Source organism: Monodon monoceros, unplaced genomic scaffold (assembly GCF_005190385.1).
Source record: "Monodon monoceros isolate NGI ecotype Baffin Bay Population unplaced genomic scaffold, NGI_Narwhal_1 Super_Scaffold_16, whole genome shotgun sequence".
Classification (NCBI taxonomy): domain Eukaryota; kingdom Metazoa; phylum Chordata; class Mammalia; order Artiodactyla; family Monodontidae; genus Monodon; species Monodon monoceros.
The window spans coordinates 101,051,511-101,063,662 of record NW_021703772.1 but is presented as its reverse complement, the minus strand read 5'-3'; positions in this window follow the sequence as shown (position 1 = coordinate 101,063,662).

The window sequence follows — 12,152 nt, the reverse complement described above, 5'->3', positions numbered from 1 at the left end:
AAAATATAAACAGACCAATCACAAGCACTGAAATTGAAACTGTGATTTAAAGTCTTCCAACAAACAAACAAAAAGCCCAGGACCAGATGGCTTCACAGGCAAATTCTATCAATCATTTAGAGAAGAGCTAAGACCTATCCTTCTCAAACTCTTCCAAAGTATATCAGAAGAAGGAACACTCCCAAGCTCATTCTATAATGCCACCATCGCCCATGGTTATGCACCCATAACCAGACACAGATGTCACAAAGAAAGAATACTACAGGCCAATATCACTGATGAACATATGTGCAAAAATCCTCAAGAAAATAGTAGCAAACAGGATCCAACCGCACATTAAAAGGATCATACACCATGATCAAGTGGGGTTTATTCCAGCAATGCAAGGATTCTTCAATATACGAAAATCAATTAATGTGATACACCATATTAACAAATTGAAGGATAAAAACCATATGATCCTCTCAATAGATGCAGAAAAAGCTTTTGACAAAATTCAACAACGATTTATGATAAAAACCCTCCAGAAAGTAGGCATAGAGGGAACTTACCTCAACATAATAAAGGTCATATATGACAGACCCACAGCCAACATCGTTCTCAAAGGTGAAAACCTGAAACCATTTCCTCTAAGATCAGGAGCAAGACAAGGTTGTCCACTCTTACCAGTATTATTCAACATAGCTTTGAAAGTCCTAGCTATGGCAATCAGAGAAGAAAAAGAAATAAAAGGAATCCAAATCGGAAAAAAAGAAGTAAAGCTGTCACTGTTTGCAGGTGACATGATACTATACATAGAGAATCCTAAAGATGCCAGCAGAAAACTACTGGAGCTAATCAATGAATTTGGTAAAGTTGCAGGATACAAAATTAATGGAGAGAAATCTTTCGCATTCTTCTACATTAATGATGAAAAATCTGAAAGAGAAATTAAAGAAACATTTCCATTTACCATTGCAGCAAATAGAATAAAATACCTAGGAATAAACTTACCTTAAGGAGACAAAAGACCTGTATGCAGAAAACTATAAGACACTGATAAAAGAAAGTAAAGCTGATACAAACAGATGGAGAGTTATACCTTATTCTTGGATTGGAATAATCAATACTGTGGAAATGAATATACTACCCAAAGCAATCTAGAGATTCAATGCAAACCCTATCAAATTACCAATGGAATTTTTCAAAGAATCAGAACAAAAAATTTTAGAATTTCTATAGAAACAAAAAACCGCGAATAGCCAAAGCAATCTTGAGAAAGAAAAACAGAGCTGGAGGAATCGGCCTCCCTGACTTCAGACTATACTACAAACCTACAGTAATCAAGACAGTATGATACTGGCACCAAAACAGGAATATAGATCAGTGGAACAGGATAGAAAGCCCAGAGATAAACCCACACACATATGGTCACCTTATTTTTGATAAAGGAGGAAAGAATATACAATGGAGATAAGACAGCCTCTTTAACATGTGTTGCTGGGAAAACTGGACAGCTACATGTAAAAGAATGAAATTAGAACACTCCCTAACACCATACACAGAAATAAACTCAAAATGGATTAAAAACCTTAATATAAGGCCAGACACTATAAAACTCTTAGAGGAAAACATAGGCAGAACAGTCTATGACATAAGTCACAACAAGATCTTTTTTGACCCACCTCCTAGAGAAATGGAAATAAAAACAAAAGTAAACCAATGAGACCTAATGAAACTTGAAATCTTTTTCACAGCAAAGGATAACATAAATAAGATGAAAAGACAACCCTTGAATGAGAGAAAATATTTACAAATAAAGCAACTGACAAAGGATTAATCTCCAAAGTATAAAAGCAACTCATGCAGCTCCATATCAAAAAAAACAACCCAATCCAAAAATGGGCCAAAGACCTAAATAGACATTTCTCCAAGAAGATATACAGATTGCCATCAGACACCTGAAAGGATGCTCAACATCACTAATCATTAGAGAAATGCAAATCAAAACTACAATGAGGTATCACCTCACACCGGTCAGAATGGCCATCATCAAAAAATCTACAAACAATAAATGCTGGAGAGGGTGTGGAGAAAAGGGAACCCTCTTGCACTGTTGGTGGGAATGTAAATTGATACAGCCACTATGGAGAACAGTATAGAAGTTCCTTAAAAACTAAAAATAGAACTACCATATGACCTGGCAATCCCACTACTGGGCATATACTGTGAGAAAACCATAATTCAAAAAGAGTCATGTACCACAATGTTCATTGCAGCTCTATTTACAATAGCCAGGACATGGAAGCAACCTAAGTGTCCATCGACAGATGAATGGATAAAAAGGATGTGGCACATATATACAATGGAACATTACTCAGCCATAAAAAGAAATGAAATTGTAGTGAGGTGGATGGACCTAGAGACTGTCATACAGAGTGAAGTAAATCAGAAAGAGAAAAATAAATCCCATATGCTAACACTTATATATGGAATCTAAAAGAAAAAAAATGGCTCTGAAGTACCTAGGGGCAGGACAGGAATAAAGACTCAGACCTAGAGAATGGACTTGAGGACATGGGGAGGGGGAATGGTAAGCTGGGAATAAGTGAGAGAGTGGCATGGACTTTTATATACACTACCAAATGTAAAATAGGTAGATAGTAGAAAGCAGTCCCATAGCACAAGGAAATCGGCTCGGTGCTTTGTGACCACCTAGAGGGGTGGGATAGGGAGGGTGGGAGGAAGATGCAAGAGGGAAGGTATATGGGGATATATGTATATGTATAACTTATTCACTTTGTTTTATAGCAGAAACTATCACACCATTGTAAAGCAATAATACTCCATTAAAGATGTTAAAAAATTGTAATGGACACACACAAAAAAACTATCATATTCCCTTTTTACACAAATCTTCTAAATTCAGTTATAGAAAGAACTATTGAACACCTCTGCCAAACTTATCACTTATAACTTATCACTTATGAGTTTTAAAAAATGTAGTTACACAAGGTTAAACAGTTTTCTTAAGTATGCAGGGATTCTCATAACCTTTAGAAGGCTAATATGCATTGGAAACCTCCAAGAGTAGAATATGGTGTGTGTCATCTTGCAAAGTATTTTAACATTGGAATGCCCTAGGATTAGTTTTCTGTATAATACATCTCAAAAACGATGACTTAAGACAATGACTGAAACACATAGAGAAGAAACAGACATCATCTCTTACATTCTATAAGTTTGAGGAGGACAAAAGCAAGAATAAAATTTTTAAGAATAAAGTGGACATGGTTTTCTAAGATGACTTAAGTAACTAGAAGACACCTAAAGCTGAATGACAACAAAAGTGTTAACATGGGTTAAAGAGGCAAGCTCATAGATGCCCCCAGTTACTATGGAGATAAAAATAAGTACCTGCTTCAAGAAGTATTAGTCATATACTACCCAGAATATTTTATAGTCTTTTTATTTTTACTGAACATCTTAATTAAAATTTAAAATGACTGACAATGTTAGCTTCCTTGAGAACTGAAGGAGCATCCATAGAAGTCCACAGAATGTGCAATGTCTTGCAGTCCTTGTTGAGGGCAAAGCAACCCCATAAAACAGTAAGATATCAATTATTTATTGTAGTGCTATGGAAGAAGCCAGTGTATCAGGCCTCTTTGACTTTGGGGATTTGGGTTTGCTAGTTACAGGACAGAAGGGAAGTAACTTTGAAATTATAGGAAATCAGAGACAGGAAATTTCAGTTTTGGTCAAAAGCAGTAATGTCTTTTGGGGAACTCCATTTGGTGAACCTGAATAATAACTGAAGGGGGTAGGAGAGTCTATTAAGCTGTTTCAGGACGTGGATATAGCCTTCTGGAAAGATATACGGCTTCACATTACTTTCAGCATATTAAGGTGCCATTCACAAACAAGAAGATCTATTGTAATCATCATTCACAACTCACTTCCATACAGATTGGGAACAGTACCCTGAAGAGATCCCACCATGTATCCAAAATGCAACATACAAAGACATGAACAGTCTGGTTTTGATTTGGCGACAGGATGAGGCTACAGGAAGCTGCCCCAACACCAAGATGACCTCTGGGCTCCCACTGCATCTCGGTGGGGACAGGCATGGAGGGTGAGGGAAGAGCCAGGACCACTGCAGGAGCAGACAAGGTTGGCAACATGGTGAGGTGCACAGTCCATTGACCCCTTTCTCTCTTTACCTTGGTGACATGAACAGCTTTGTGTTGCTGCTCTCATTGAAACAATGAGGGAAAGGGGATGTAGGAACACAGGGACAAGGAACCAGTTGACACTTGCAAAGCAAAGTGTTTGTCTCACATTTTTCCCTTTGCCAAAGGGAGTGACTTCTACATACTCTCTTCTTCACCATTTGTCCACTTCCCTACCTCTTGCTAGCCAGATTCTAGAGGATCATTGGGCCAGTTTCCATAGTATGGTACAGTACCTCTCCCGGGGCTCAGAAGGATGATTTTAGGTGGTGTGCAGGCAAGGCATGAAGTAACATTGGCTTGCACAATGAGAAAATGAGGGCTTTTCAATACTCTCTAAGCCTTCTGATTACATCAAAGAGGTCTCTAACACTGGCTCGTCTCTTTTGCTTCTTGCGCTCAATAGGATCTAGCCAGATATACCACAGGGTTTTGTTTACATTTTATCTATTTTACAGTTGTCTTCTGTTGTGATTCTGGGTTTTTGTTTGTTTCTTTAAAATTTTTATTGGAGAATAGTTGCTTTACAATGTTGTGTTAGTTTCTACTGTACAGCAAAGTGAATCAGCTATACATGTACATATACCCCCTCTTTTCTGGATTTCCTTCCCATTTACGTCACTGCAGAGCATTGAGTAGAGTTCCCTGTGCTTTACTGTAGGTTCTCATTAATTATCTATTTTATTCACTGTATCAATAGTGTATATATGTCAACCCCCATCTCCCAATTCATCCCACCCCCTCCTTCCCCCTTGGTATCCATACATTTGTTCTCTATGTCTGTGTCTCTATTTCTGCTTTGCAGATAAGATTATCTATACCATTTTTTTAGATTCCACATATATGCGTTAATATACAATATTTGTTTTTCACTTTCTGACTTACTTCACTCTGTATGACAGTGTCTAGGTCCATCCACATCTCTACAAATGACCCCATTTCGTTCCTTTTTATGACTGAGTAATATCCCATTATATATATGTACCACATCTACTTTATCTGTACATCTGTTGATGGACATTTAGGTTGCTTCCATGTCCTAGCTATTGTAGATAGTGTTGCAATGAACATAGGGGTGCATGTGTCTTTTTGAATTATGGTTTTCTCTGGGTATATGCCCAATAGTGAGACTGCTGAGTTATATGGTAGTTCTACTTTTTAGTTTTTTAAGGAACTTCCAAACAGATGGAGAGATATACCATGTTCTTGGATCGGAAGAATCAATATTGTGAAAATGACTCTACTACCCAAAGCAATCTACAGATTCAATGCAATCCCTATCAAATTACCAATGGCATTTTTCACAGAACCAGAGCAAAATATTTTACAATTTATATGGAAACACAAAAGACCCCAAATAGCCAAAGCAATCTTGAGAAAGAAAAATGGAGCTGGAGGCATCAGGCTCCCTGACTTCAGACTATACTACAAAGCTACAGTAATCAAGACAGTATGGTACTGGCACAAAAACAGGAATATAGATCAGTAGAACAGGATAGAAAGCCCAAAGATAAACCCACACACCTGTGGTCACCTAATCTATGACAAAAGAGGCCTAGAATATACGATGGAGAAAGAATGAAATTAGAACACTCCCTAACACCATACACAAAAATACATTCAAAATGGATTAAAGACCTAAATGTAAGGCCAGACACTATCAAACTCAAAGTTAGCACTGAGGGAAATTGAATTCCAAAGGGTTTAGATAAACTGCCCATGCTCACAGGAATAAATTTTTATCTCTTCATTCACCCATCCTAGCTCCTCTCCATGCTCAGGAGACTATGTACCACCCCTTGTAGGAGGAGATAAAGAACAGACAGTGGCTGCTATTTCTATACAGAACTACAACATGCATGTTACAATGCCTACAGCTGCAAGTAACAGAATAGCCAACTAAAAGTAACTTAAACCATATGGGGTCATTATTTTGTCACCTAACGAGAAAGTAAATATTGACCCAAATCAGATAATAAACTTTAAAAACATTCTGAGTATGATCTTAAGTGAGAGACCATCTGTGACATCTTAGGCATTAAGCCAAATAAAGTAGCAAAAAACCAATATTTCCCCTTCAAGTCCCAATGAGATTGCTCACTAGACTCTGGGGAAGGGCATAGTACCCTTCCCCAGTATGGACAGGAAGTGGGGTGAGACATAGAGTTGAAGTGAGGGGCAGATACTGAGAGAATCTCAGGTGGTGGTCAGAGAGTGTGGCCTAGATACCAGGCAGCTGGGCAGGAGAGAATACAGAACAAAGCAGTGGGGATGGGGCCAGATTGCAGTGTGGGACTTGAGGCATGTAGTCAGGTCATCAAAGGAAGAAAGAACAGCCAGCTCCAAGTTCCTGGGTCAGGGGCCCAAGCAGGGTGAAACTCAAAACCTAGACAAGACCTATAAGATCCCTATCTGTCTAGTCCCATACTTTGAACTTTCTATTGAAGTATAACATGCATAAATTAAAGGTCATATATTTTAAGTGTGTAGCTTAATGAATTTTCCCAAACTAAATACATCCAAGTAACCAGCACCCAGATCATGAAACAGAATATTGTCAGCACCCTAGAAACCCCCTCAGAACGGCCTTCTGGTCATTAACCCTGCAAAGGTGAACAACTACTCAGCTTTTGCACCTTCTATAAGCACAGTCATAGCATGTACCTGCTTGTGTCTGATTTCTGTCACCCAACCTTTTGTTTGTAAGACTCCACCATATTGTTGTGTATAGTTGTGGTTCATTCATTTGCATTCTGAATAGTTTTCCAGTGTGAATGTATCATAATTCATTTATTCATCCTTCTGTTGATATACATTTGGGTAGTTTCCAGTTTGGGGATATTACCAACTCTGACTGCTGTTATGAACATTTGAGTACATATTTTTGGCACACAGTGTATGTTTTCCTGTGAGGTATATACCTAGGAGGAGAATGGTTGGGTCATAGGGTCTAGCCTATTTTTATACTATTCTGACCCTTGCTCATTTTGCTTTCCTCCTGAGGGTATTCCCATACATGCCATTTTCTCTTCCTGGTGCATCTTCCCCCTCACCCTTAACCTGGCTAATCCCCACTTGTCAGCTGATGGGGCAAATGAAGCTGTTCAGAGGAACCTTATGGTGCCCTTACTACGACAAGCCCCATGTTGATTTGCTATTTCCTAAATTCCCACTGATAAAGAATAGGTTTGTTTTCACGGCCTGGGATAGAGCTAGATCTACAGGCAGGAGTCAAGTAGCCCTTGTATGAACTCTTATGTGTGTGGGGAGGTGGGGGGAGCAATCTGGACCTGGCTCATGGGTTTTACAAATAGTCTTCAAAGTAGAGCTTGTTTCTAAATGATGTAAGCTGGATTTGCTCTAAGGGAGATTGCCTCCAACCCCCTTCCTCCAACTTCTTCCTCTTCTCTTAGGACACTTCTCTTTCTTCTTTTCATCCCTTCTCTGAATTATAACAGCTGGGCCCCCACCAAGCTTGCAAGTATTGGCAGGCCACTCCACAGATCATGGCCAGCTTCCGTTTCTTCTTGGCATTAGGACACTAATCTATAAAAAGATATTAACATTTAAATAGCTCTTTCATGTGTATAGGAACCAAAATGCAATTTCAGAAACCTCTTTTCAGAATTATACCCCAACTTCACTTTAATAGCAACAACAATAAAAACACACTATATAAATGTTAAATAACATACGGGTTTTTAAACTCTTTTCCTTTATTACAGATTATAAACCAAGGGAAAAAAGTTTAAATAAGTTGCCAAATTCACACAGCTATTAAATACAAGAGTCAAATTCCAATCAAGGATGTATGGTTCCAGCCACTGTCATCTGAGATAGGAGTCAACAACATTTCTAAGTCCCTTTCCCTGAGCTTTCCACCAGATCGCCCCAGTTATACATTGGTAACCTGGATAATAAGAAAGAGCTGACTCAGTCTACTGCCTTTTTTTAAAGCTGTCACACTTTTTTTAACTTCCCAATCAGTGGCTTCCATACTATGAAGGTGTCATTCTTCTATGGCCAGTAACGGTAAAGAAAGAATCAATGTCTTGGAGGAGGATGAAGCCACAGTCAAAACAGGTTTGTGGTAAGTAGTGTTTTTCTCTTTTATGGAAAAATATAGGTATTAGGTTAATAAATTAAACTATGTATATATTTAGAATCCATTGCATATGTATAATATTTATTAAAGTGCTGAAAATTTATTATTTTTTAATCAAACATAAATCCATCAAAGGTAATGGAGAGAATAAAGGATTCTTCAGAAGAATAAAAGATTCAGGACATACTGCCCAAGATGTGTTTTTGTGTTTATAGCTTAGGAATCTGTTTGATTGATTTACTGGTTCTTTTAAAAAGGTGGAGTACAGGGAGAGCTTTTCCTTCTTCCCTATCTTGAAGGGTGTATACTCACCTCCCAACTGGCATAAGCCTACTAACCCATAATTTGACTGTCTACTCAATTCTAGTCTTCCACCAAAAATAAACCAAAAAGTTCATTTCTAAACCATTTTGGTGAGATTTTCCATGTCATATACATGTTTTTTAGGTCACATCCAAAGTTCTCTTATTTCTATATACCCCTCACAGACTTTAGAAAAAAGAAAAACTTACCCATCTCAAATTTAGGATTTTGATAATAGTCTGCTACAAGGAAATGATTAATTTATCAACAAAGAAGGAAGTACTGGCTCACCAAATTGAGAATTTCTTTTCATTAATGAATAGATTTAAACAACCATCACAGAATTTGACACATGGTGGGCCTTCAACGACAGTTTCCCTCACCTCTCCTGTTATAAATTAATGCATTCATTCACTCAATCACTCATTTATTTGTTTGTTTCTTTGTTATTCCATTCAACATTCACTGGGCACTTAATGTATACCTGTCAGTCCCTGTATCAGTCCCTCTTGAGATAAAGAGATGAGTTGGAGTTTTTAATCTCATCATTTCTTTCGATAATTATTTTTGCTGTACACAGTTTCTCTCCTTGAAGCAGCCAAATAGAGTTGAACTTTTCCAAATTGATAATGGGCCCATCCAGCTCTTGAGTTTAGTCTGGTCAGTAAATGCATCACAAATCTTTTCTTAGAATACCGGCCTGTCTTAGAGCGTGGTGTCAATCTCATACCCCCAAATCAAAAGAGCACACAAGAAACTGAATATAGGAAACCAAATATAAATGACAAAAAAAAAGTAAAACCAAGAAAAGGATGCATTAGTCACTGAAAGGGGGGAAGAGGAGTCCTTCATTATTCCACAAATATATGTTGATCTCTTACTATGTGTCAGTTATAAGTCCTGGGGAGACAGCAGTGAGCAAAGATGAAGATTTCTGTCCTCATTGGCTTTACAACCGGAACAAGCCCTGAACACATCCTATTTGCTCGATCTTTACATATAATTCCACCTGTCCTCCCCTCTCCCAACAATCTATCTGAAGTTCAAATGGATCAAACAGCTACAAGGCAGCAGAGCTAGACTCTGAATCTAAACAATGATCTGTCTAACCGTGGGGCTGATTTGACAGCTGGTCTGGGAAGTTAAGACAGTCAAACTCTGTCCTCCCTCTACCATTTCCTGCGTTGGTGGCCTTTGTTAGCAAATACCTGTTTGAAACCAGAGCAAGACCAGATAGCTACTGGTGGTGTCTTTCGGCTCCAAGAAATGTTATTTGTGAATAAAAGTTAAAGGCATTTCCTAAAGGCCTTCCCTAGAGGGTGCTGTGGGGATGCCTGCCCTACTAGCCTAATTATGGGACCAATGTCTGTCTCAGAGACAAGCTAAGAGGTGTCACAGCTGCTGAACTTACCCCTCTGTAGCTTGCCCTCCACTGTTCACAAATGTGTCATGATTTTAAACCCTCCATGTTTGTGCACATTCCCCAGTCTAGAAACCCACCTTCCCCATCCATGGCCCTAACTTCTGTGTCTATTAAATCTAATTGTTCTTCAGGGCCAGGCAAGGCCCTCCTCCACAAAATCATCTTCTTAGTCTGTCTTGCTTAGACCCTTTTCTTGGGCCCCCTCCCCCAAATTTCTTTCTGTTTTGAAATGCATCAGGGTTGTGTTCCTATATGTCTACCCCACCTGACTGAGAGCCCCCGAGGGCAAAAACATGTCTCATTTCTCTTTCTTTTCTTAGGCTCTGGGTCTGGGTCTGATACAAATTCATTGCTAACCTTATTTTTTATTAAATGAAGGAACAAATTAATCAACTTTGATTTGTGGGGAAATGAATAAATGATTGAATAAGTAAATAAGTGATTGAAGGAGTGAATGAGGAGTGGAAATGCCATTTGAGGCAAGGGGAGATTTTACAATGATGAGCTACATCAACCCTTAGTAACAGTGGGGAGAAGGGCATTTGCTCTGAGTGGTCACTTTCTGAATTGAAGGCCTAAACTGTTATAGATCCATAGTCCTTTAGGCACAATTCCCAAACTCAAAAACTCTGAAAATCACAAATTTTAGCATAATTCATTTGGTGACATGAAATTATGGGTAGTGTTTACTGACCCCACTTAGTGGAAAATAGTTGTATGTTTTTCTGCAGAAATGCTTCCACATTTGATTGGGGGTGACTCCCAGATCCTCCTGAGGTGTTACTTAATATGAAATATATGGACAGTATTGTTTTTATAAAATCTAAAGCTGGTTTCTGAAACACATCAGGCCCCAAAAAGTACAGACAAGGGACTGCATGTGAGTCTCCCCTATATTCAGGAGCCAAGGAACCAAAGCCCAGTGGATGCCCAAAGAGGTTCCAAGAAGGATGGATGGAAAATCTAGTACCATCTCTAGAAGTGGATGTCAGGAGAGAAAGAAGAAAATAGAAGCCCAAACCAGAGTACTTCCCTCCTGTGGACTAGATTCCATCCCAGGGGACATGGGTGCATGTGGAGATCTCCTTAGATCACTAACAAGAAATGGCTGTCCCCAAACCCTGGCTTCCAGGTGACCACCATGGCCAGTTCCTCATAAGGCCCCATACCCGCATCACTATGCTGGGCTTGCTGGCCTTCAAATGTTAACTTATTATTAATCACAATAATGAAAGCTGTGTCCTGCAAATGCTTTCAGTTTGCACTGTATCTTAAGTGTCCATTCCTCCAGTGCCTCGCTCAGTGAGTGACATAGAATAAATAATAAATGGACTCAATAAATTTTTAACGAATGTATACAATATCTTATTCTTCATAATGTGTTTTTATATGCATTGTCTCATTTAATCCTCAAAATGACCCTGTGAGTCAACCAAGTGAAATGAGTCCCAGGGAGGTTAAGGTATTTGTCCAAGATGACAGCAAGCAAATGGTTCTGCTGGGACTTGCACCAAAGTTGTCTGGTAAAAATCCTCCTCTCTTTTTGGAGCATTACTGTGCTTCCTTCCTATGTCAACTGAACCCTCAGAAACAAAGATGGTCTGGTAAAAATACTTGGTCACAGGAAAGACCTGGGAATAAGAGAAACCACTGATACACTATTAGCAGGTGTCTCGTGGACTTCAGGTAGAGCCATCGGGAGATAATGCCTTTGCCTGTGTATATCCTCTAGGGAAGTTAATTTGGTGAGAAATCCAGGACTTTTGGGAGAAGGGGGTGCCAAGAATGCATAGACAGAGGTCACAGAGGAGCCAAAGCTTGTTCCAGGGCATCCTAGATCCCAGCACTGCTGTACCCGTTTTTTGCCCGTGTCTGAACTGACCTCAAGACCAATGAAGGGATGGGGTCTTTTGAAGGTTAATGGAGGAAACAGGAACTACTTGACAAGGAAACAGATGGTACCAGTGCCCACCTCATGTAATGAAAAGATGAACTTACTGCAAAACAAGAACTCCATAAATGTCTTTGGTAGAGGAACTTGCCCAAGGTAAGGACGCCACCTCCCTCTGTGAGAACAAGTCTGTAAAGGAGGTACTAACCTCGCATG